The sequence below is a fragment of the Macaca thibetana genome, chromosome 20 (genome assembly GCF_024542745.1).
Source record: "Macaca thibetana thibetana isolate TM-01 chromosome 20, ASM2454274v1, whole genome shotgun sequence".
Classification (NCBI taxonomy): domain Eukaryota; kingdom Metazoa; phylum Chordata; class Mammalia; order Primates; family Cercopithecidae; genus Macaca; species Macaca thibetana.
The window spans coordinates 8479057-8506020 of NC_065597.1; the positions used below are offsets into that span (position 1 = coordinate 8479057).

A 26964-nucleotide genomic window follows, 5' to 3' on the forward strand; every position below is an offset into this window, starting at 1 on the left:
TAGTAGTCAGGATTCACCAAAGCGACAAAATCTTTGCAATGTATAGATATATAAAAACAGTTTTATTATAAGGAATCAGCTGCTCTCTTCAGGCCTCAAATAGATTGGATGAAGTCCACTCACATTAGGGAGGGCAATATACTTTACTCAATCTACCAATTTAAATGTTAATCTCATCCAGAAACATCCTCAGAGAAATGTTTTACCAAGTACCTGGGCATCCCATGGCCCAGTCAAACTGACACATAAAATTCACCATCACAGTAGAGAACCTGATATATAAATAGAATGTTAAAATGGTAGATCTTATTCTTATTACTTTTAATATTTGAGATTGCCTTATTTTGCCTCATAGTTTCATTCATGAAAATGCAAGCAATTAATAAATACATTCTAAAGGATAATGAAGGATAGAGATGGCTTTAATAATACCTGAATTGCAACCTAGAGTTGGGCTAGACTGAGTTTTGCAGGTTGCAATCTTGAATGCTTAAGCTTTGTGTTTAGTAAAATATAATACACGAAACATTTTGTAGAAGTTTTAAAGTAAGATTCTTCTGTGAGTCACCTGTAGAACACACTTTAAAGGTGTTGGTTAACAACCTCTGTGTATTTCTATTCATAGATATACAACTGTACATCTGAGTCTGCACAGATACTCATATATGTGTAATCCTAAAGGTTTTTGATAAATGTGGAATAACTTAACCAACTTTATGAATTTAATTAAGCTTTTCCCCACATGGTGTGTTGGAAAAGACAGCGGTTCATACAAAGACCATTATCTGAAAAAAAATATTTATTTTTCAAAATGGGAACCAGGTCCACAGGGCAAATGGGACATTTTACTTGTCAGCAAAATAAATTTATTCTGAATTTATAAATGGATAATAAGCTGCCTTTTCATAATGATTAATGGTAATTAACTTTTTAAAGCTCCATCACTTACCTAGCCATCTTTGGCTGTCAGTCCTTGAACACAGGAGAGAATGCTGATGGTAAAAAGACCTTCCTCTGGACTCCCAAGGTCCTGTAAGGTAGACACCATCATTTTTGTGTGAAGATGTGGCAACTCTGATGCAGCCCTAAATAACTTCAGACAAAGAAAAAATATACACATGCTCTGTAATGGAGAGAAGCTTTCATCCTGTGGGGACCACTGGTCTAGAGGACAGTCAGTCAGCTCTACTGCTTGAAGCCACGTGACTTCAGCAACATCTTTTCACTTGTGTGCACCCACCTCCTTTACCTATAAAATGGCTGAGCAGTGATTTTATTAACAATTAGCATTTTAAGTGAAGGATCCTGTTGGCTGGCATAGGAACAATGCAAGCCCATTTTAAAACAGTTAGTATCATATTAAAGCTGTCTCTCAGCCAGTTGGCACTTGTCACACATCCTAAGACACTAACCTGGACCCAAGATATGCTCCATGTCTTTGCCTATTCCAGCCCCCACCACCTCTGACAATATGAACATCAAAGATAGCTGGGAAGTAGATTCTGGAATGGGCTTTAACACAAAAGACGTTTATCAGGGGGTATCCTTAGAATCAATACCTGTGGAAGTGAGAGAAAGTAAGCAAGATTTCAAAAAATTCAAGATGTGATGCAGACAAGACAGACTTGGCTGACCCCAAAGAGAATCATGGAGTTAGAATCGTCCATCAGAGTAGTTCTGAATCAGAGTCAATGGCCAAGACTTTATGCCCCTACAGTGGTCAATTCTTGACTGCAGGTTGCCCCAGTAAGGACCATGATCTTGACCAATGTGGCTGTCCACAACATGAGAGAATCCCTGCAAGGGCGACAGCTGAAAGTCATTTGCAGATGGCACTCCTAGTTACTGAGACCACCAGAACTTCACAAAAGGGTGGCCCATTACAGTATCTTCCACATTTATTGATTGATTGATTAACTGATTGCACACTTATTGAACATTTACTACGTCCCAAACAGACTACACTGGGGCTGCTACCTGCTTTATCGCTTTTAACTCTCATCACACCCCTATCAGATAGGTATTCAAACACACTTTTTCACATGAAATGAAGGCTCAGTAAGTTGTGCAATTAGAATTCAAAACAAGGCGTTAACTTGCGTGAGTCCAAGAGTTTGCCATAAGCTGAGAGACAATTTGCACTTTTATTGTGTAAATTACTAATTGTTTTCAGTGCTTATCTGATTTTTCCTTGGAGATTGGTTCTACTTTCCCCCGTTTCAAATTTTATTTCTCTGTAGAATTTATTCCAGACCGTAACACATACTTCCCCAGCCAGGTGGAAGTAATTGTTTCCTCATTTTGTTTTCAGAAACTATGGCTGGCTCTGGGAACTCACGGAAGTTACTCATCTTCCCTGTGTCTCTGGTTCCATCATCTGTAATATGGGAATAATAGTAACACCTATCACATCAAACTTCTAAGAAGATTTTAAAAACAAATGCATAGGTATCACACAAGCAAACGCCCAGTGTTTGCTCTTATTATTATTTGCATACTTCATGAATAAAAATAAATCAGTGTATTACTGTTTTTGTTCATGTATCATATTCATATATAGGTAGATGTATATATCATAAAACTCACATGTTCATTGATCTTCTTGTTAATTAGAATCCTAAGATAGAGATTGTGTGATAGTTACCTGGATATACTTAAGACTTTGCATAATATCTCATACCAGTAGGTTTACCCAATAAAAAGCCATTAAATTGAATTACATTTCAACAATAGCCAAGTTTTATCCATCATAAATCACAGACATCTTTCAAAATTGTTCATTTCTCTTAGTGTATTACCCTAGCCCAAGCCACCATCATTTCTTCCTTCTGATTTAAAGTTATACAGATTTGGAATCAAAGTAGACGGACATTTGTATTTAACTAGTTTAAGCCTCTATTTCTACATCTGTGAAATAGGAACAGATAGAGAACCTACTTCATGGGGCTGAAAACAGAGTTAAATGAGATATATAAATAAAGTAGTTAGTTCAAGGCATGACATATAGCAAGACCTCAGCAACTGCTGGTTTTAATCATAACAATGACAATCACAACCACCAACCCAAGCATTTTTCTTGTTGTTGAGTTTATTCTATGCTGCTTAGCCTACTGTGGAGATAAAACACCAGATTAGAAGTATAATTACATTGTACAAAGAGCAAACGCACTGAATATGGTTTCATCAATTAAACTTGTTCTTAACTTCGAACAAGTAACATAATCTGTTTTAGTCTCACTTTTTTCATTTGTAATATGGGAACAGTATTAATGCATATATCATAGAATTTTTAGGGTAAATGATATAATCTACCTGAAGCATTTACAGATCAATGAGACCCAGTCGACCAGTACGAATGTTAGCTTTGACTCATCCTATTAGCATATATGCAAAATGACAATTCATGGTGGCTTTAGTGGAGTTATTGAGAGAGCTGGGTAATTCTGGCACACAGTAGGTCCTCAGCACTCATTGAAGTCTTTCTATTGCCTACATTGTTCTGTCCTGAGAAGAGACAGCTGGCTCCTCACACTACATCCTGCACAATGCACAGGAAAATGTTAAATGGTGGGGAAAACACTCTGACGAAAGCTGTTTTAATGAGACATCCCCTTAGCTCTGGCTGCTCCCAGGTCAAGCTGCCTGTGTCAGGGCAAGAACGCTAATGGACTAGGTGGTCGTGTCTTTCCGTCTGACTAGACTCTGGGTTTTTAATAAAGCAAGCAACCCACACACTCAGGCAGCTTGGCTGTGTGGATGTGTGCCTGTGTCACCAATGATAAACAGTTTTCATCCTAAAAAAAGACTGGAGAAAAAAAACGACAGGACAAGAAGGCTCAAAATGTCCTCTGATGCACCAATCAGAGAGAAGCTGGCCAAGAGCTTCCTACACATGCAGATGACCCTCACACAGGGCAGAAAGGAATGAAAAAACAGGCTGCTTTTCCAGGGGGGCTGTAATACACTCAATAGCGTTAACAAAGAGTAGTGTCAGCTGCCTGACTTCTTAATGATGAATAATTCATACACATCAAAGCAGCCCTCACAAAGTACTTTTTCCCGTGGCCTCAAAGACAATGAAATAACAGCAAAAATGCCAAAAGGGGAAATTTTTTTCAAATCACATCATCCCCCTATCTCTTCTCCCTACTGGGTAATATCCATTCTCTGGACTTGATTAAAATCAATTACGATATTAGTTTATAAACACATTATTAAATCTTTTGATTTGCTTCTTATTCTGCGTAATGGCAAACTCCTATTCAGTCCTCAAAGCCCAGCTCAAAAGCCATCACTTTTTGAAGTCAACTCTGCCATCCACTTTCCCAACAGTCAATCTAATCAATCCCCTTAGGTTAAACATATTTCCTTTAATACAATTGTTACTAAGACCTTATTCCTTTAAATCTTTGGCTCAGACTTGGAACCTGTTAAGCTTATGTATTACACTGTCTAATGTATTACAGAATAACCAGCACTCAATTTAAAGCCTGGGGTACAGTAGACACTCAATAAATGTTCATAGAAAATTGGAATGAATTGAATTCTTGAAATAAATAAAGATCATACTTAAAGAGAAGCATTGGAATGCTAATATAGATTAAGTCTATGAAAAGGAAAATTAGATGAAAAGAGTATTTCCAGAACTTCACAAACATCACTGAGGATTATTCTTATCATTTAGCATTTACTAGGCTTAGAAATGCAAGAAGTGGGGGGATCTGTTTGGAGGGCTTATCAGCACTCTTTAGGAGGACAAGAATGTTAAAGAGAAATATTTATCAGAACTGAGAAAAAATTAAAATGGCAGAATCACAATCTAGGTTATTTTTGTAGTTTGTCTTAAAATATAAACTCCTTATCCTCCCTTTCTTTTTGATCACCATAAATGACAATTTATTACAGACATACACACATCAAAATGCAGATGTTACCCACTTTTTGTATTTCTCAATTGGCTGCTGCTTCAACAAAACACCATTTCAATGTCAGGAGGGAACACATTTCTTTTTTGGAGTAAATGCTTGTTATCAAAGGAAAAAAGATATATTTTTAAGCTAAACTCTTTATTCACTGAAAATACTATAATGCTTATAATGTGGCAGGTGTTGTACTAATCATGAAGGGAACATTTGGATTGTAAGTCATCGGTCTCACACTCACAAACCTCCTAGTTCATTAAGGTAGAAAGATGCCATGAGATAATTATGAGGGGACCTCAAAAATTTTATAGAAAAGGCATATTACAAAAAAACTATGCATTGATTTTAAAAATGTTTGCACCAAAATAAACTCATACTAACTTGTTATAACATAACATGTTTGAAGGGGATCTAGTTTGAGGCACTTAGAAGGACAAGACATCAATTTGAAAGGAACCCCTCTCTCAGCAACATGAATCCTGCTAAAATTGAAGCAAGAATGAACATCAAATTTATGGTAAAGTTTGAGTGGAACAATGGTCAAATCACAGACGTTTTAAAAAAGTTTATGGGGGCCAGGGGTGGCAGTTCACACCTGTAATCCCAGCACCTTGGGAGGCCAAGGTGGGTGGATCACGAGGTCAGGAGATCAAGACCATCCTGGCTAACACGGTGAAACCCTATCTCTACAAAAAATACAAAAAATTAGCCAGGCATGGTGGCAGGCGCCTGTGGTCCCAGCTACGCTGGAGGCTGAGGCAGGAGAACAGGATGAACCAGGGAGGCAGAGCTTGCAGTAAGCCGAGATCACACCACTTGCACTCCAGCGTGGGCAACAGAGTGAGACTGTCTGGATCCCTTCCTTACACCTTATTTTTGTTGTTGTTGTTGTTGTTGTTTTTGTTTTTTTTTTTTTTTGAGACGGAGTCTCGCTCTGTCGCCCAGGCTGGAGTGCAGTGGCGCGATCTAGGCTCACTGCAAGCTCCGCCTCCTGGGTTTACGCCATTCTCCTGCCTCAGCCTCCTGAGTAGCTGGGACTACAGGCGCCCGCCACCGCGCCCGGCTAATTTTTTGTATTTTTGGTAGAGACGGGGTTTCACCGTGGTCTCGATCTGCTGACCTTGTGATCCGCCCGCCTCGGCCTCCCAAAGTGCTGGGATTACAGGCGTGAGCCACCGCGCCCGGCTCCTTACACCTTATACAAAAATTAATTCAAGATGGATTAAAGACTTAAATGTTAGACCTAAAACCATAAAAACCCTAGAAGAAAACCTAGGCAATACAATTCAGGACATAGGCATGGGCAAGGACTTCATGACTAAAACACCAAAAGCAATGGCAACAAAAGCCAAATTTGACAAATGGGATCTAATTAAACTAAAGAACTTCTGCACAGCAAAAGAAACTACCATCAGAGTGAATAGGCAACCTACAGAATGTGAGAAAATTTTTGCAATCTACTCATCTGATAAAGGGTTAATATCCAGAATCTACAAATAACTCAAACAAATTTACAAGAAAAAAAACAAACAACCCCATCAAAAAGTGGGCAAAGGATATGAACAGACGCTTCTCAAAAGATGACATTTATACAGCCAACAGACACATGAAAAAATGCTCATCATCAATTGCCATCAGAGAAATGCAAATCAAAACCACAATGAGATACCATCTTACACCAGTTAGAATGGCAATCATTAAAAAGTCAGGAAACAACAGGTGCTGGAGAGGATGTGGAGAAATAGGAACACCTTTACACTGTTGATGGGACTGTAAACTAGTTCAACCTCAAGGATCTAGAACTAGAAATACCATTTGAACCAGCCATCCCATTACTGGGTATATACCCAAAGGATTATAAATCATGCTGCTATAAAGACACATGCACACGTATGTTTGTTGTGGCACTATTCACAATAGCAAAGACTTGGAATCAACCCAAATGTCCATCAGTGACAGACTGGATTAAGAAAATATGGTACATATACACCATGGAATACTATGCAGCCATAAAAAAGGATGAGTTGAATTTGTGTCCTTTGTAGGGACATGGATGAAGCTGGAAACCATCTTTCTCAGCAAACTATCACACGAACAGAAAACCAAACACTGCATATTCTCACTCATAGGTGGGAATTGAACAATGAGATCACTTGGACACAGCAAGGGGAACATCACACACCGGGACCTATTGTGGGGAGTGGACAGGGGGCAGGGACAGCATTAGGAGATATACCTGATGTAAATGACGAGTAAATGGGTGCAGCACACCAACATGGCACATGTATACATATGTAACAAACCTGCATGTTGTGCACATGTACCCTAGAACTTAAAGTATAATTTAAAAAAAAGTAGTTACCCAAAAAAGGTAAGGCAAGGAAACTTACACAATAGATATTAAGTAATTTGAAACTCCCTAATTTCGAAGATTTAATTGCAAATAGTGAAGAAAATTACAAAGACGTTTATTATTTATGCTTCAATAAAAATGCCTTTATCCTCCTGTTATTTTTATAACTGACCAGATAATTTCAGAGTAGTGATAGAAGCAAACAAGACTTTTTCCCTCCATTTCCAGAACTGCAAACTTTGCTGGACAATATCAATGTTTCCTATGAAAATTTTTAAGACAAATTATACATTTGTATATATGTACATACACTTTGTCATAGGGTATAAATTTCAATTTTATTAAATATGACAGTGTATGAAAATATGATTTTGAATATTAGGAGAGTTGATATTTACGCAGCCAACAGACACATGAAAAAATGCTCATCATCACTTGCCATCAGAGAAATGCAAATCAAAAAATGCAAATCAAAACCACAATGAGATACCATCTCACACCAGTTAGAACAGCGATCATTAAAAAGTCAGGAAACAAGAGGTGCTGGAGAGGATGTGGAGAAATAGGAACACTTTTACACAGTTGGTGGGACTGTAAACTAGTTCAAGCACTGTGGAAGATAGTGTGGCGATCCCTCAAGGATCTAGAACTAGAAATACCATTTGACCCAGCCATCCCATTACTGGGTATATACCCAAAGGATTATAAATCATGCTGCTATAAAGACACATGCACACGTATGTTTATGGCAGCACTATTCACAGTGGCAGAGACTTGGAACCAACCCAAATGTCCATCAATAATAGACTGGCTTAGGAAAGTGTGGTACATATACACCATGGAATATTGTGCAGCCATGAAAAAGGATGGGTTCATATCTTCTGTAGGGACATGGATGAAGCTGGAAACCATCATTCTCAGCAAACTATCACAAGGACAAAAAACCAAACACCACATGTTCTCACTCATAGGTGGGAATTGAACAATGAGAACACTTGGACACAGGAAGGGGAACATCACACACTGGGGCCTGTCGTGGGGAGGGGGAAGCGGGGAGGGATAGCATTAGAAAATACACCTAATGTAAATGATGAGTTAATGGGTGCAGCACACCAACATGGCACATGTATACATATGTACACAAACCTGCATGTTGTGCACATGTACCCAAAGTATAATAATAAAAAAAAGAAAATGATAAAAAAGTATGGGACGCAGTGCCCCAAAGATATAAGCAGTTTGCAAATGGGTACAAGAGGACAAGATGACGCTGAAGATGAAGCCCACAGTGGCAGACCAGCCACATCCATTTTAGAGGAAAAACTTCATCCTGTTTATGCCCTAATTGAAGAGGACTGGCAATCACAGTATAAACAATAGCCAATACCATAGACATCTCAATTAGTTCAGCTTACACAATTCTGACTGAAAAATCAAAGTTGAACAAACTTTTCACTCAATAGGTGGCCAAAGTGTTACACCCAGATCAGGTACAGAAAAGAGCTCAGCTTTCAGTAGAAATTTTTAACAAGTGGGATTAAGATCCCGAAGCATTTCTTCAAATAATTGTAACAGAAGATGAAGCACGGCTTTACCAGTACAATACTGAAAACAAAGCACAATCAAAGCAAAAGCTACTGATATGGTTTGGCTGTCCCACTCAAATCTCACCTTGAATTGTAGCTCCCATAATTCCCATGTGTCATGGGGGAGACCCATTGGGAGGTAACTGAATCATGGGGGTGGGTTTTTCCCATGCTGTTCTTGTAATAGTGAATAAATCTCATGAGATCTGATGGTTTTATAAAGTGCAGTTCCCCGGCACAAGCTCTCTTGCCTGCGACCATGTAAGACATGCCTTTGCTCTCCTTCACTTGCCACCATGATTGTGTGGCCTCCCCAGCCATGCGGAACTGTGAGTCCATTAAACCTCTTTTTCTATTTCTCGGTATTTCTTCATAGCAGTGTGAAAATGGAATAATTCAGCTACCAAGAGGCGGAAATGGTCCAGTCAAGGCAAAAATGAACCAGTCAAGAACCAAGATTGTGGCAACAGTTTTGGGGATGCTCAAGACATTTTGCTTGGTGACTTTCCAGAGGGCCAAAGGGTTTCTTATGAGTGTGTTTTGAGAAAATTAGTCAAAGCTTTAGCAGAAAAATGCTCAGGAAAGCTTCACCAAAGCATCCTTCACAACCATGGCAATGCTCTTGTTCACTCTCTCATCAAACCAGGGCAATTTATCAATAGTTTCTGTAGAAAATCATTGGGCATCCACCTTACAGTCCTGATCTGACTCTTTCTTTCTTTTGTTTATTTGTTTTGTTTGTTTATTTGTTTGTTTCCTAATTCAAAAACTCTGTAAAGGGTATCAATTTTTCTTCAGTTAATAATATAAAAAATATTGCATTGAGGTGGTTAAATTCCCAGGGCTCTCAATTTTTTTAGGGTTGGTCCAAATGGCTATTATTGTGGCTTATAAAAGTGTGTTACACCTAGTGGAGCTTATGTTGAGAAATAAAGTTTATGTCTTTATTTTGTAACTTTTAATTCCATTTTCCATGAACTTTTTGAAATCCCATTGTGTTTTAAAATATTTATTTCTGCTTTATGTATAGAGTTATGGTTTTGCAGAAGGTGTGATAACTGATTCTTTCTGGAAAGTCAGAAATGGCTTCAGAGAAAATATGATTTTTAAAATCTTATTATTATTGTTTGTAGACAGGGTCTCACTCCAGTCACCCAGGCTGGAGTGCAGTGGCATAATCATGGCTTACTGCAGCCTCAACTTTTTGGGCTCAGGTGATTCTCCCACCTCAGCCCCCTGAGGAGCGGGAACTATAGGCATGTGCCATCACTCTTGGCTAATTGTTGTATTTTTAGTAGAGAGGAGGTTTTGCCATGTCACCTAGGCTTGTCTTGAACTCCTGGACTCAAGCAATCCACCTCCCTCAGCCTCCCAAAGTGCTGGGATTCCAAGTGTGAGCTGCTGCACTTGGCCAATCTGATTCTTGAGGGGCAGGTAAAAGTATATTTTCCACTGGACCAAAGGCAGCTGGATCTCATCAGGAGTTAGTAGTGCTTTCAAAGTTCTGGAGTTGTAGAAGGTATCGGTGGAAAGTTTTATGTAGCTGGGGTACCTAATTCAGGGCATGGGATGAGGCAGGTGAAGAGAGAGAAATTGGAAGATGACCATTGCTTGAAGTTACAATTTAATAAGTATAGTTTTTGTTTTGTTCTGTTTTAAGATGACACTGTCAGCCTCTTGGGTGGTAGAATGGGAAAAACTGCCTACTAATTAACTATATTTTTTTCTGCAGTGAATAAAATGATGACAGTTTGAACCAAGACTGTGGAATGGAATGAAGAAAAATAGATCAGGTCTTTGAATGTATCAAAAGCTTTCTGGGAATAAATAAAATGCATATAAATTGAACATGAAAGTAAGAATGTGGAGGAATCAAGAATGGCTGAGTAGGGATGGAAGAATTTTTTTAATGAAATGAGTTAATAGTTATATAATTTCAAAAAAGCTAGGAACGCAGACTAGTTCATTTAAAATGGATATGTTGAAACCAAAGATAAAAAGACTATTGCAAATTGAGACACTGTACGTTGTGAGTGAGGGGATGAGGGAAGATGACCTGGGCTGCAAGTCTAGTCTGTTCTGGCTGCTCAATAACAACATACCATAAACTGAGTAGCTTATAAACAACAGAGATTTATTTCTTACAGTTGTGGACACTGGGGAATTCAAGATTAAGGCACTGGCAGATTTAGTATCTGGTGAGGGCCCACTGCCTGGTGCATAGACAGAGACTCCTAGCTGCATTTTCACCTGGTAGAAGGGGAAAGGGGGACTCTCTCTGGCCTCTTTTATAAAGACACTAATCAATTCATTCAGGCACCACCCTCATGATATAATCACCACCCAAATGTCCCACCTCCTAATACCATCACCTTAGGGGTTAGGCTTTCAATATATGACTTTTGGGGAGACACCGATATTCAGACCATCCAATGAACCACAGCAGGACTCACACCTGTAATTAGCTTCCAGATCATGAACCCTTGAGTTCCTTACCCAATCAGCAACTAAGATGTTGTTATTCATGATTCTATCCTCCGTCCTTCATCTCTTGCAGAATCAGTTGGGAACAATGACTGCCAAAGGTGTCCAGAGGAAGTCTGTGGGACCTGAGTCTCACCTAGGTGGAACATTCTTTGAAATCAGGTAACAGATACAGTTTGGGCTAAAGAGTGGAGTGGGTATGGGAGGAAAGACGGAACAGAATCATCTGTGGAGGAATCATGGCTATGACCAGAAAGACATAAATGGAGTTAAACTGATACCCCAGGCATATCAGGGGAGCCTGCAAAAAGAGGTCAAAAGCTTTCAAAAAATGAGAAAGTAAGCATAGGACCATGTGGGCAGCTTAAGAACCAGTCCTCCATTAGCCTATACTTCTCACCTAGATGAGTTTAGTCCATCTTTGATCATTGCCAGTTTATGTCTCACCCAGTATTGGCAGGAAAGGTGCAATATAGCTTTTTAAATAACCTGGCATGGTGAGGCAGGTGAAGCCCTGTCTCTTGGTAAACATGTAGAAAGCCTGCCATTGGTTAGACTAACTGAATATATAATTTTAATGCCTTGTCAAGCAACTAAAATTGTTTCATATCTATTTCTGAAATACAAGGTGCTGGCTCTTCATTCATTAATTTTTAACAAATATTTACTGAGTGTATACTATGTGTTAGGCATTATTCATAACCCTGAGGATGCGAAACAGCAAAAAAACAGACGTAATTCCTGTCTCCATGGAATTTTCAATCTCTTGAGGAATGACAGACATTAATAAAATAATCACAAAGCTAAATAATTAATTAAAACTGAAATTAGAGCTCAAATAGGAAGAAACACATTTCTACAAGAGCATGTAGCAAGCAGACATGACTTAGACTGAGAGGTGATATAAGGCTCTCCAAGAAAGTAAGACTTGAGCTGTGAACTGAAAGGTAAGTGTGGTAGACCCAAACAGCAGGAGCAGCACTTGCAAAGATCCTGTGACCAGGGGTCCTGAAAAATTTCTATTGTGGCTGGGACTACAGAGAGTAGGCATGTTCTCAGAAAAGGCTGCAAGTCAAGGGAGGAACTCTACAGATTCCTTGCTAAGGTTTTGGATTGTTCTCTTTTTTATTCTTAGAGCAGCAGGTTTCCATAGACAAGTAATTTCCATGATTGTGTTGCTTCAAAATGCATACTGCTTTTATATACTTACCTCTTCAAAACCACACTTCTTGGCCTGAGCTATGTATCTGTCTGAGAAGGAAGCCAGAGATGGAGAAATAAATCAGACAGGTTTACAACCCTTGAGAAACCCAGCGTTCAGAAAAGAGGGAAGTAGCTAGATAATGATGCAACAGTGAAAATAATGGCAGAAGAAAGAAAAGCCTGGAGAGGGTAATAGGGGAAGCCTCCTTACCAGCCCTCAGGAAGCAAGGACAGGTTCCAAGACTAGTAACATCTGAACCCAAAGGCCAGAGAATAATAGCTCATATCTGTTAAGTGCTTACTGTGTGCCAGGCACTAGGAAGCGCTTTTCATCTATATTTAAGGTAACAAAAGCCATATGAAGTGTATTCTATTATTATCCTTCTTTAAAAAGATGCAGAAACTGAGGATTGAAAACTTGAAACAATTTGTTCAAGATCACACAGTCGGGACAGAGGAGGGCTAAGATTTGAACAAGGATGCTGTTCGCTAAATGTAAATGCTGGAGGGCAGGGAGATTGAATTGTATATTTCAGATGAAAATATTAAAACATGAGATGTGTTGATTTAGAATAATTACAGCCTCTTTGAGAAATGTTTGAGGCCTTGTAAGTGCAGCTATCTTTGCCCAAATTTGGGGATAAGAGCTTAAGCCAAAATAACACGAACCTCCACTCTTAACAGAGTGGAACCTTTTGTGCGGCGAGTATTTCGGAAATGAGAAATTCATATGCATCAGAGAGCGCATTAGTACTTAGACAATCCAAAAAGACCTGTTTTTATATCATTTGACTTTTCTTCTTTCCTCCTGTAATTACTTCATTTCAGTGAAATCACGCTGTATTATGATTTAACAACTGGAACAGTCACTTAAGCATTGATATTTTGCAAGCTCATTTCTAATGTTCCCACCCACAATCTGGCCTAAAAAGGGAGAACAATGAGAGATCACTTAGGGGCCCAGATAAACCACGTAGGAGTGCTCACTGGTCAGTTTTGCTGTTTGAATCCTGCCCTGGTTATCACCTGCCAGTATTTTGTCAGGAAACTCTAAGCTAGAATAATCCTGGGATGAAGCAGGAAAGAGTTGCAATTTTTAAAGCATAGAGAAATTGGCATGGGGTGAAGATGCTGTAACTACAGGTTGCAACCATACTTCCTCTTTTAAAATTGACTCTTTCCTTCCACAATATTGTAAGTATATTTCTTTCCCCAGCCACCTCCGGATAAAAAGACAAAAATGCCTCCCAAAGCTACAAGATGAACCACAGAATTCTAATTGCTCCCATGCTTCCTGAAGATTTGAAATTCCAGCCTGTGCCTCATTCCCATGCAGTTCTTATTAACTCCAAACATGGGTAAATAATCAAAGGTATCTAGTGGTCAATGAGTGTTTTCTTTGTAAAATGTGTATCTACTAGGATTAGGTAGAACTCTGAGCACAAATAGTGACTTTTCTGAGTTACAGACTTTTAGCCCCAGGGAAAAAAAATCTTAAAGACTGCCTTCTAGGCCCTGTAGTTTGATAAATAAGGGGCTTTGGTCCTGATACGGATGTAAGCTTCCCAAGCTTGCAGGGTGAACTATGGGCTTCCTGATCCTAAGCTGCTGTTATTTCAACTACGCTGCCCTGACCTAAAATAGCTTTGCATTTCACACTAAGCAGTATGTCCCCTTACTTCCTAATCAAAGGCGTAATCAATCATCATTTGCAAGGCATTCATTTTGAGAAGTAGGAAATGAAATTCCCCAAATGTGGTTGCATTCTAATTTGCAGGGAACCACTGATTCGGGAAAAGGAACTCCTTTAAGGGAAGGTCACCAAAATGTATACTGGCACATATTGTGCCACTAAAAATTACTGTGAATCTAGAGCAGGGGTCGGCAAACTTTTTCTGTAAAGGGCCAGATGGTAACTGCTGTAGGCTTTGCGGGCCAAATTGTAGTTACTAGCAACTCTGCTCTGTAACAAGAAAGCAGCCACAGATAATACAGAAAGGAACAGGCATAGCTGTGTTCCAATAAAACTTTATTTATGGACACTGAAATTTGAATTTTACATGCTTTTCACATGACATAAAATTTTATTCTTTTTTTGATTTTGAAAAATAATTTTTAAATTTGGAAAATATTCTTAGCTCACAGTTATACACCAATGGGCAGTGGGCTGGCTTGCCCCTCCTGCCATAGTTTCTGGTCCCTAATATAGAGGAATTGTAGCTGTTTCTCACTATGGTTTGTACCATTAGAAAATATACATATGATGGTAAAAATAATTATTTTTAGTACAAATCCTGTTTTTCATTGCATTGAATGAAAAAAAATCTAGATGTTTCCCTGTAGAGAAGTGTCCAAAGTATTTAAATGTATAAAGTAAATTCCTTTACTTCCTAGATTATAATCTTCATCAAATAGGGATATATTTCATTTGTCCTCAAATAACCGACATCACCAGCACCTAATAAGTGATTCTTTGCCAGAATAAACCATGTCAATGCCCTCTTTAGCATCCTTCAAAATCTCCTTCTCACTGTAGATTTCATGGTTCCCAGAGCAGTTTTAGTGTTCTTTTGAATTTTCATTCATTCATCTGTTCATTTATTCAATAACTATCTCTTGAGCACCTATATAGTGGCATTCAAGGCTCTCTATGATATGATAATGGCCTGATTCCGATCTCATGTCATGACATGCCTATATACACATTCATTCACTTATTTAATCCACAGATACTGACTGTTTAAAATCTGCCAGTCACTGTTTGAGCTACTGAGAATAAGTAATGGACAAGCCAGTTAGAATTCCAGTCCTCATGGAGCTTTCAGCCTAATGAGGGTATTGTTAAAAACAATCACAATGGGCCAGGCGCAGTGGCTCATGCCTGTAATCTCAACACTTTGGGAGGCCAAGGCAGGTGTATCACCTGAGGTCAGGAGTTTGAGACCAGCCTAACCAACGTGAAGAAATCCCATCTCTACTAAAAATATAAAATTAGCTGGGCATAGTGGCACATGCCTGTAATCCCAGCTACTCAGGAGGCTGAAGCAGGAGAATCACAAGAACCCAGGAGGCAGAGGTTGCGGTGAGCCGAGATCCCACCATTGCACTCCAGCCTGGGCAATAAGAGTGAAACTCCATCTAAAAAACAAACAAACAAACAAACAAAATCACAACGAATGAATGAGTTGCCACTTTGACAAAGGCTAGAAAGAAAAAGGACAAGGTGCTGTGAGATCACGTTTGTCTTTATTCCAGTCATGCTGAATCTCTTGTGAGTTCCAACACTATCTGTGCTCACCCATGCAAACCCCTCTGATATGGTGTCCTGCTCCTCAAATTCTGGGTAACTCCAATCATCCACATTTAAAGGTCCCCAGACTGGGCTCCTTGCCTTGCAATGCTGCCTAACTCCACCTGCCCAAGATGAGTGAGCCATACCTGCTGCTGTGCCCCGTAGCATGCTGCCCTACTGTGATTGCTTCCTTTACGTCTCCATCTTTTATTAGACTGGGAACCCTTCAAGTAATCATAGAGGTCTAGCTCAGCATGGTCAGCTGGGCTTCTGTGCCCGTTGCCCAGCACAGTGTCAGGCTCAGTAGATAGGCAATGTTGAACAAATGCATTAATAAATGAATTCAAGCATCCATATATCATGGTAGCAAGTCAAGTTCATGATACATGGAGAGTCACTCACTGGAATGTTTATACTGTGCATTAAAAATAAGTCAGCCTGGCCGGGCGCAGTGGCTCACACCTGTAATCCCAGCACTTTGGGAGGCCGAGGTGGGTGGATCACGAGATCAGGAGATCCAGACCATCCTGACTAACACGGTGAAACCCTGTCTCTACTAAACATACAAAAAAATTGGCCGGGCGTGGTGGCGGGCGCCTGTAGTCCCAGCTACTTGGGTGGCTAAGGTGGGAGAATGGCGTGAACTCAGGAGGCAGAGCTTGCAGTGAGCCGAGATGGTGCCACTGCACTCCAGCCTGGGCCACAGAGCGAGATTCCTTCTCAATAAATAAATAAATAAATATAAATAAAAAATAAGTCAGCCTTCATCAGACACTTGTCCCTCTTTCCTCTTCCCCTCTCTACAGACACATCTTTATTTTCAAACAACTTTATCTAGTATTTGTCCTTTATTCCTGAAAACTCACCTTTAAAGTGGAAGGTCAAGTTGCTTTACTCTCATTTTTTTAATTAAAGGGCCTGTCATGTTACATTCAGTTTGACTCCACACTCAGCAATTCCAGAAGAGAAGTCTCTCTTATTTGAATGGGGGCTGGGAAGACAGCAATAATTTGCAGAATCCAACAGAACCAGACTAAAACATTTTTCTCCGTCAAGAGATGACACTGTTTAACCCCAATTAACTCACATCTCAGATTCGAGCCTTCTGGTTTACTAACCTGAATCAATATCCTACTCTATCAATTATGTAAATTCAAATCAATGACATTCCTTGACATTTTTTGGAATTGGTGTTAAAATCCTGCCAAGTGGGGCATCGTTGGGAGCTAGATTATGATCCTGTAGGAAAGTATTGTAGGTGGGTCATATTTTAGTTTTTTGGGGGTTTTGTTTGTAAGATTGAAAAAAAGAATGACTGGTTTCCTGAGACAGTGAAGAAGACAAAACACACATCAAGATTCTTCAAATTTCTTCTTAGGGCTGTCATTTATGAAAATTAATGAAAACCATTTAAGAGGGTATAAAAGAGCAACTAATAGATTTAGAAATCGACTCTCACTCACTCTTCCTTTTCCCCTGAGAGGAGGCAACAGAGTCTAAAGAAAGAGGGAGGTGAGTAGCTACATTAGGGAGCACAACCATTGAATTTGGACCAACCTGGGCTCAAATGCAGGTCTGTGCATTTCTTTATAGCCAAAGGCAATTCATGATATCTCTAAAAGCCTCATTCACTTCATGTATAAAATGAGGCTATGACTCACTTCAGCAAAGATCTTTGCAAATATTACGCAAAACCTGTACCATCATCTGTGGAGTGCTTGGAGCCAGGAACATAGTCAGTGCTCAATAAATATTGGCTAGCATTAATGTTACATCCACAACTAGACATTTTAATGTTTCAAGAATCCCAGACTGGTTTCAGTGCTGTCTTTGAATTTTCTTTTGTTCAACCATTCATTCATTTGTTCAGTAAATATCTGCTAGGCAGCTATAAGGTCCTTGGAATTGCATTACATCCCTGGGGAAGAAGAAATGAATGAGCAAGCCACGGGGGGGGGTGGGGGTGGGTGGGTGGGGGGGGGAGGGTGGGGCGCGGGGGGGGGGGGGACGGGAGGGGGGGGGGGGGCGGAGGGGGGGGGGGGGGGGGGAGGGTGGATGGATGGGGGTGGTTGCGGGGGGGGGGGGAGTCCCCCTTTCTCGTGAAGCTCACGGTGCTCCCTAACCTGTCACAAGTAAATATGTCACTTTTCAATCCAGATATTCAAACAATCTCAAGATTTCTGATGTAAGCAGTTAATCTGCCAAGAACTTTCCTTCTGTGCTTGGCACATTGTAGTTGCTCAGTAAATGCCAATTAAATGAATAAATGTCAGCTGAGTGAATACAAGGGTGATGGTAATGAATGTCTCCTATTCCAGAACACTGATGTGTGAGTCAGAGGACATAGTCCCTTTTTAATGTTTTCAAGAGATTGTGTGTGTGTGTGCATGCACATGCTTTTCTTAATTCACTCTCAAAGAAAATGTTTTGTGGAGATTTTAACATATTTAGGTTCAAGTTCTGGAACTAAACTTTATATCCCGTTGTCATGACAACTGTGTTTTTGAGACAATTAAATCCCAATCTGAGTATTCAGAAGGGCCAGTGATTTCTGGAGAGAGCTTTGGTTGGAGGAGGAGAGTTCTATTCAACTCTGGGCCCTGCATTTTACAGTCACTCCTCTCAGAAGGAGGTCCCAAATCCATCACCCCTTCTATATTAGTTTGCTAGCCCTACTGTAACAAAGCACCACAAACTAAGTGACTTCAACAACAGAAATTTATTGTGTCACAGTCCTGGAGCCTTGAAGTCCAAAATCATGGTGTCGGCAGGGTTGGATCCCTCTGAGAGCTGTGAAGAACAATCTGTTCCAGGCCTCTATCCTTGGTTTGTGGACAGCTGTCTTCTCGTTTCACATGGTGTTCTCTCTGTAACATCATACGCCTTTCCTCTATAGGTATCTCTGTCCAAATCTTCTTTTTTTTTTTTTTTTTTTTTGAGACAGAGTCTTGCTGTCACCCAGGCTGAAGTGCAGTGGCATGATCTTGGCTCACTGCAACCTCCGCCTCCCAGGTTCAAGTGATTCCTGTGCCTCAACCTGGGATGGTAGCTGGGATTACAGGTGCACACCACCACGCCCAGCTAATTTTTTGTATTTTTAGTGGATACAGGGTTTCACCATGTTACCTAGGCTGGTTTTGAACTCTTGCGCTCAGGCAGTCGCCCATCTTGGCCTCCCACAGTAGTGGGATTACAGGCGTGAGCCACCGTGCCCAGGTCAAATCTTCCCTTTTCATAAGGACAGTGGTCATATTGGATTAGGGATCACCCTAATGACATCATTCTAATTTGATTACCTCTGTAAAGACCCTATGCCCCAATAAGGTCACATTTTGAGGTATGGAGCTTAGGACATCAACATATGGAATTTGGGGACGGCACAAATTGATCTATAACACCTTCTCACTGGCATGAGAGATTGGACCTTGTCAGAATGCTATATATATCCTCCAAGGTAAAACAAAGATGGCATCAACATTCCCTTTAAAATAAATTCCATAGGTTTTTGGGGAACAGGTGGTATTTGGTTACCCGAGTAAATTCTTTAGTGGTGTTTTGTGAGATTTTGGTCACCCATCACCTGAGCAGTATACACTGAACCCAATTTGTAGCTTTTTATCCCTCACTCCCTTCTCACTCTTTCTCCCCAAGTCCCCAAAGTCCATTGTATTATTCTTATGCCTTTGCATCCTCATGGCTTAGCTCTCACTTATGAGTGAGAATATACGATGTTTAGTTTTCCATCCCTGCGTTACTTCACTTAGAATAAGTCTGCAATCTCATCCAGGTTGCTGCGAATGCCATTAATTCATTCCTTTTTATGGCTGAGTGGCATTCCATTGTACATATATAGTTTACATTCCAACCAGCAGTGTCGAAGTGTTCCCTTTTCACCATTTCCATGCCAACATCTGTTTTTTTTTTTAATTGGCATTCTTGTGGGAGTAAGGTGGCATCACATTGTGGTTACATTCCCATTTTATAGAGAGGAAAAGTAAGACTCAATGGGGTGAAGCTACTTGCCTCAGGTCAAATAGCTAAGAGAACAGGACTATCCTGGTCATAGCGTGACGCTATGCTAATACCCATATTTTATCCCATCATGTCTAGATGTTTCATGTTCTCTTTAATGAGGCAGTCAGAATCTCAAGCAGAACAGCTACTGTAATTTTAATGCTCAACTCCATTAGGAGGGCAAAGTCTTCTAGATTCCTCCAATATCAACTTAAAATTAGTTTTGTGCAGCCCTGGCAGGCATAGCAATAAAAGAGATTCAAGGTGCAGTAAACCTATATGACCACCAAAGCTGTCATTTTTTTTTTTTTTTTAACCTTCTGAAAATGAAATGTTAATTCTCCCCTTAAGAGCCTCCACAGATTTAGTTTGTAGGCTAATAACAGTTCACTTAAGAACAAGAGAAATGTCATCCCTACTTTGACGTGTGATCACAAAATAGAACTACCTTTAAATTCCCTTCAAAAGGGGCAATGTTTATGAATCCACTTTCAGTGGGGGATATAAAGGGATTTGTCAAAACCTGGTGTGATCTCAGCGATGCAGAAAAACGGTGCTGCATTCACTGAGCCAGCCCAAATGTGAACTCATGAGTGGCACTGTCCTTCTGTATCCCTGGCCTTAGGGCTTGGGGTTTTCTCAACCTCCTGGGCTTCTTAGGACTTCCAAGGCATTCTTTCTGTTTCTTTTTGCTTATTAATATATGTGTTTGTCCCTTGTGACCTTGATTTGAAAACTAAAAAGTACAATGGGAGACTTTTCACCCACGTCATCCATCACAGCTCTGGCCAGGTCTTGACACCAGAAATGCCAAAGATATTGAGTTGCCTGGCTTTGTCACTGGGGCTTTACTTTCAACATCTATGTGAAATCGGCAACTGGATTAGATTTCCTAATAAAGGCTTAGGAAGTCTTCACAGCAGCTGAGTTTCTTTCGCAGAAAAGATTGTCAGCAATAGAGGATAAAGCAATGTCTTTCAAAGGCAGAAGAATAATAAAATGTTTTTATTTTTATGTACTAGTTATTTGTTGTCTGATATATAATGCTCATCATTTCATATTGCATTAATTTTAAATTAGGGATAATATACCCATTTTGCTGACTAGGAAACTGAGACTCAGGTGAGATAAGTAATTTTGGCAAATTCACACAATTCACTTAGGCTCCAAAGTATAGATTCAAACCCACACTGACTTGACTCTTCATACCGTACTATGATTCCATCTATTATGAAATATCCACATTAACCCAAACATCTGCTCTCTGGTGGTTTGTGTTACCTTTGTGACAATGAAGCCATTCACTTTACAAATGATGAAATATGTCAGTTCTCTTAATAACGCCAAAAGAGATACAGGTCCAGAAAGTTTGACAGTTTGTTAGATGTCGCCTCATTTAGGATGAAGCTTACTTTTATCCACTTTAGACCCTTCAAGGACAATTTCTGTGAAGCTAATTCTTTCAGTGAAGAAAATACAAAGAGCTGACGTCTAACTTCTTATGGGCCTGACTGTCATTTAACATCTCCTGGAGAAGAGTAGTGGGGTAGAGATAGTACAAGCCTGCACATCAAGAAACTTGAGGTATTTGTTTTCATTCTGCCTTTGACTGGTTGCAAGACCTTTGACAATTCCCCCAAGTCAAGTCATAAGATGTTGTTTGTAAGATGAGTAAAGAAAGGGTGCACTATTTAAACATACACACACAATATAAATATGTTTAATTATAAATACTCAATTATTAGAAGGATTGTACTAAAATTGGCTTCTGTACTAGGGCTCTTATATACTATAAGCATTAAAGTTATTCATCTTAAATAGATGAGATGATTAAGGGACCCGGAGATGTAAAGAGCTTCCATCCTCATACAGTGATGCAGTTGCAAATCAAACTCAGTAGTGTCTGGTTCCTAATCCATGTTCCTTCTACAATATTCCTTTATCTAGGATCATCTGAAATATTTTACTATAAATAAAATACATTCAACTTTGAACATGAAGTTGAGTCCAAAGGAAGCTCAGTGTATGATCCAATCTTCTAACAGGGTGTCTGTCTAGGTCCAGAGGTGCTTCTCTGGACCACAGGAGGACCAAGCCCATGGGTGTACATGGTCATTCAATTGGACAGAGGTCTCAGTCGACCAAAGACCCCCTGAACTTGAAGGTGATCAGGGAGAGGAGGACAGGCAATCATTAGACTCATGTACAGATCTGTTTCCATTCTCAGGAGTAGAACAGAATATTTCATCACCAACCACTCCACCTGCCTCGAGAATCTGGCTTGTTAGCCATACACCTGCTATACAAATTTTCCATTTCCCATTTGACTACAGTTCCACTTTTTTGGCTATGATTTCCTGTGAGGGAGAATTTATGACTTCACCTAAACAAACAACTATGACCACAACCTGCCTTTGCTACACAACTGGGGAGATTAATCTTTAAAATATGGGGTGGGGGGCATTTTGGCATCCTCATTAGTTGTCATATTCTATTTCTATTCCATTTTAGGAATATATATATTTTTTATTGTAAAAACAAAACAAAACAAAAAATAAAACAACAACAAAAGGAGAAGGACTCAAAATATTTAGAAATAAATAAATACTGATTAAAGATACAGGGTAGGTTCCACTTCCAGACCCAAACCACCCACCACCACAAACTGTTCAAATGATCTATATCCATAATTCCAAAAATTATTTCATTTTCTTGTTTTCATCTTTGTCACATGCCCAAGCTCTCCTCATTTTACACTGCAACTGAAATGCTTATTCGATAATTACAAATCAAGCACTTACTAAGAGTCAGATAAAGTGGTCAGTGGGACAGAGACGCTGCTAACCTCAAGCTCATGGTGTGAGAGACAGACATGAAAAATTGGTTAATACAATATAATGCAAAGAATAGTGGCCTTCTCTCCTGATGGGATGGAGATGTGAATTTAGAGGTGGCTTATTTTACTTAATTTAACATTTTCTCACCTTCTCTGCCACACTTCACATTTTAGTTCATTCTGGAACTTGGGCCATCTTCCTTAAATACTGATCCAAATATATTTTCTCCAACCTCTGTTAACCTACTAAGTTGTCAAGTGCTCTCTATTACCTGTATAACTGAGACTAAATCCTTAGAGTATCCTCTATGTTTTGGGCTCATGTTATGTACATTAAGACTTATCTTCCTCCCTCTCCATGAATACTGCAATCCACGTAAGCGCCTTTCATCATTCTCCTCGCGTTCATAGGAAAACTCATACTTACTCATAACCTTTGCTTTTGCTCTTTCTCCTATCTCACTTGACCTCTACCTATGCAATGTCTAAGCTTCAGGTAAGCCCCAGCTCTGAACTCAACTCTCTCCTAATCCTCCCCAAGTAGGCCAGGGAATCTTAAAGATAACTAGATCATCTCTGGGCACACTCATCCCAGTTGAGTAATTTTGTTGCCCACCTCTAAGGTAATGAATAATATTGTCCCCACTCTACGTTTAGTGACAAAATGGTCTCTACATTTTTAGGCAGCTATGCTTCCTATTGAATTATTCTTATCTCTAGGAATTTTTTCATACAGCCAAAATTAACTTCTCTGAAACAACACTTTCTTTGGCTTTGCTCTGCCTTTTGGAAAAGAACAATTCTAACATCTTTCTTATGTATCTACCAATCACATGATTGAACTCAGTCATTTTTCTATTATCATCATTCTGCTTAGATCTTTTCTCCAGCCTAAATATCTTAACAGCCTCAACTCTCCCGAAGGTGGGGGAGATGTCACACTTTTTCAACACCCTGTTCAAATGCAATACTCCAGTGCAGCATGTGACCATAGCTGCAGTCTTTATAAAAGAAGATGGTTTACTTATCTCTTCTCTTTGTCATTGATTTTTATTAGACTAAGTTCATGATTGCTTTTTCCAGCAGCTATTTTATGCTGCTGGTCATGGTGAGCATGAGGTCAATCAATGCAGACCATTTTTCTGCAGGGACTGCCATTTAGATAGGGCTTCTCCATCCAGTGCTTAGAGAGTAGAATTTAAAACTTGATCTCCATAAGCCCATGCAGTTTCCACCCCACTGTGCTCTGCCTCCGTAAAATAGTTTGCCTGCTTAGTGAACTATGATTCTAAAGGATGAAAACATCAAACACATGGGCAAAAATCACAGGTATTGATAACTGGCCTAAAATATTTAAGTCTCGTATAATTCCAACAGACCAAACTGACAGTAATAATAGTGGTGTTTTATACATCAATGTAATAATACTTAATAATGATGCTTTGTATTTATCTACTGCCTTTCTTCTGGAAATGTTGGCAGAGTAAAGTAAATCTAACATTGATATTAAAAATAAACCCCTAAATTAATACCAGTGTGATACCCTCTTCAAAAAAAAAAGTCAGAAAGCACAATATAAGGCTCTCTGAGAACGTGGAAATGAATGGTTTTGCAAAGCATAAAAAATCTGGCCTGTAGGATGACAAGAAAGTCATATGTCACCTGTGACTAGTTCTAACTCCTACCCTCAGGGTGGGTGTTGGTTTAATTTTGACTCTGGAGAAAAGTAGAGCAGTAAAAGGTATAAAAAAAAATGGGCAAGTTCACATCCCTCACTTGTCAGAGATATAAAGCAAAATCAAAATTATTTTCTAAGTCTTTGGACACAAAGTGATTATTTCTGGGGAATGTAAACAGTTGCCAATTCGAATACATATCAGTGGAATCCAGGTCAAGGCTAAGGGACCAGCAGGGTCAAGAGAACAGGCTGGCATCTGGATAAACGAGTTATTAGGTATAAATTAATATAGGTAAACACCTCTTTTGAAACTGAAATGGTTTGGCTGTGTCCCCACCCAAATCTTACCTTGAATGGTAATAATCCCCATATGTCAAGGGCAGAGCCAGGTTGATATAATGTAATCATGGGGGCAGTTTCCCCTATACTGTTCTGTTGGTAGTGAATAAGTATCATGGGATCCGATGGCTTTATAAATGGGAGTTCCTGAACTCTTTCAAGTTCTCTTGCCTGCCACCATGTAAAACATGCCTTTACTTCCCTTTGCTTTCTACCATGGTTGTGAAGCCTCCCCAGCCATGTGGAACTGTGAGTGCTTTAAACCTCTTTCCTTTATAAATTGCCCAATCTTGGGTATGTCTTTATTATGAGAACAGACTAATACAGAAACAATGCATCAATTACCATAAAAGTAATTTATAGAGGAGCCATTCTAAGGGGTAACAATGTCTTACACATAAGAAACACATTTCTAATGGTAAAATTTTAAAGATAAAAGTAAACAGAGAGAAAATAAGATATTGAACCTAATTATAGGTATTTCTATTTCTTCAAGTTAACTATGCAGTATGTGGTGAAAGAATAATTTAATATTATCAGATTGGCCAATATTTCTTAAGCTAAGAAGGAAAATACAATTTATTTTTCTCCCTGATTCTCTCTTTTATACACTAATTCCCAAATACCTATATCTGTTAAGTAGTTATCATGTGCAGAAGGAAACAAAACATATGATTTTTAAACAGCCTCTGAGCTCAAGAAGTGAGTAGAATCAACAAGGAGATAAAACATCAACATAAATAACCAAAATCTAGGAAGGAAGTAGCTGGATGACACAATGTGCAGATAAAGTCTCTGTAGGATTATTGGGAGGATGACCTCATGGGGATGGCAACAATCAGAAGTAAGACCTTGGAGAAGATTTTGTGATCTATGGAGATAGGGAAAGGGCATGCAGAGAAACAGAACTAATAGGATATATAGATAAAGATTTATTACAAGGAATTGGCTTACATAACTATGAAGGCTGGGAAGACCCAAAACATACCAAACATTAGCTGGAGGCCCAGGAAAGCTGGTTCCAGTCCAAACCCAAAGGCCTGACAACCAGAGGAGTCAATGGTGTAAGTCCCACTCCCCAGTCTGAAGGCCTGAGAACCAGGAGCACTGACATCCAAAGGCAACAGAAAGTAGATATTCCAGCTAAAGCAGAAAGAGCAAATTCACCCTTCCACATTTTTGTTCTGTTCAGGACTTCAAAGGATTGGTTGGCTTCTACCCACATATTATCAGATTGGCCAGTATTTCTTAAGCTAAAAAGGAAAATACAATTTATAAATATAAAATACATGGGGAAGAGAAATCTGCTCTACTCAGTCTACCAAGTCAAATACTAATTTCCTCTAAAAACATTCTCACAGACATAGCCCCAAGTTTTACCAGCTATCTGGGCATCCCATAGCCCAGTCAAGTTGAAACATAAAATTAACTATCACAGCATCCTAGGGTGTGTAAGCATCCATAGCAAAGACATCTAAAAAGAAGAGGAGATACAGTGGTTTTGGTCTAGGCCACAGGGGGCATCATTGACACTATTTTGTGATAACCTATTTCATCGTAGATGCTGTTACTTTAGTTAGGGTTGTCTCTATGAGTTTTTAATCTTCAGCATAATTCTATTGTTCAATATCCAATCTGTCATGACAGAAAACTTTTTATTAAGCAGTTACAATATGAGCACCTTTATGCTAAGCATTTTGAATTTTGTGGTATTTTTGGCCAAAATTATTGACTTCCCTGTAGCTGTGGACATTGCTGTAACTTTGTAACTGCCTTTCTGATTTGGGGCTTGTTTTATGGCAGAGATGTTGTTATACTAGATCTGAGCCGAAGGCTCAATAGGTTTTGAATCTCTCTTTCTCTCTGCCTCCATCTCCCCCTCGTTTGAATCTCTCTTTCTCTCTGTCTCCATCTCCCCCTCTCTCTCACTCACTCTCTCTCTCTCCCTTTGCCTCTTTCAATCTCTCTCTCTCCCCACCCTCTCTCTCCCCCAGAACTTTGTCCAACCACTATAAGAACAACTCCAGGGCAGCCTACAGAAGAAAGAAAACCCAGTGTTTCCAGCAAAGACCATTCTAGAATCTTGAGCTAGCCAACTCCCAAACACGTGAAAGAACTCAGACAGGATCAGCAAAGCCACCTACCCATCTTGTAGCTGACCATACAAGCAAAAATGGCCCAGGTAAAACAGAAGAGCTGCCCAAATCACCAGTAGACTCACGAGCCATAATAAACAATTACTGTTTTAAGCCATTGA

The 26964-nt window shown here is 39.5% G+C and overlaps 1 long non-coding RNA gene across 1 annotated transcript in view; it reads right to left on the bottom strand.

Moving 5' to 3' along the window:
- The window catches only part of LOC126945042 (uncharacterized), a 189449-nt gene that overhangs the window by 140166 nt on the left and 22319 nt on the right, over positions 1–26964 (bottom strand). Inside the window, exon 2 of the long non-coding RNA XR_007722276.1 lies at positions 950–1030. This is a non-coding gene — a long non-coding RNA (uncharacterized LOC126945042). The remainder of the gene's footprint in view (positions 1–949; positions 1031–26964) is intronic.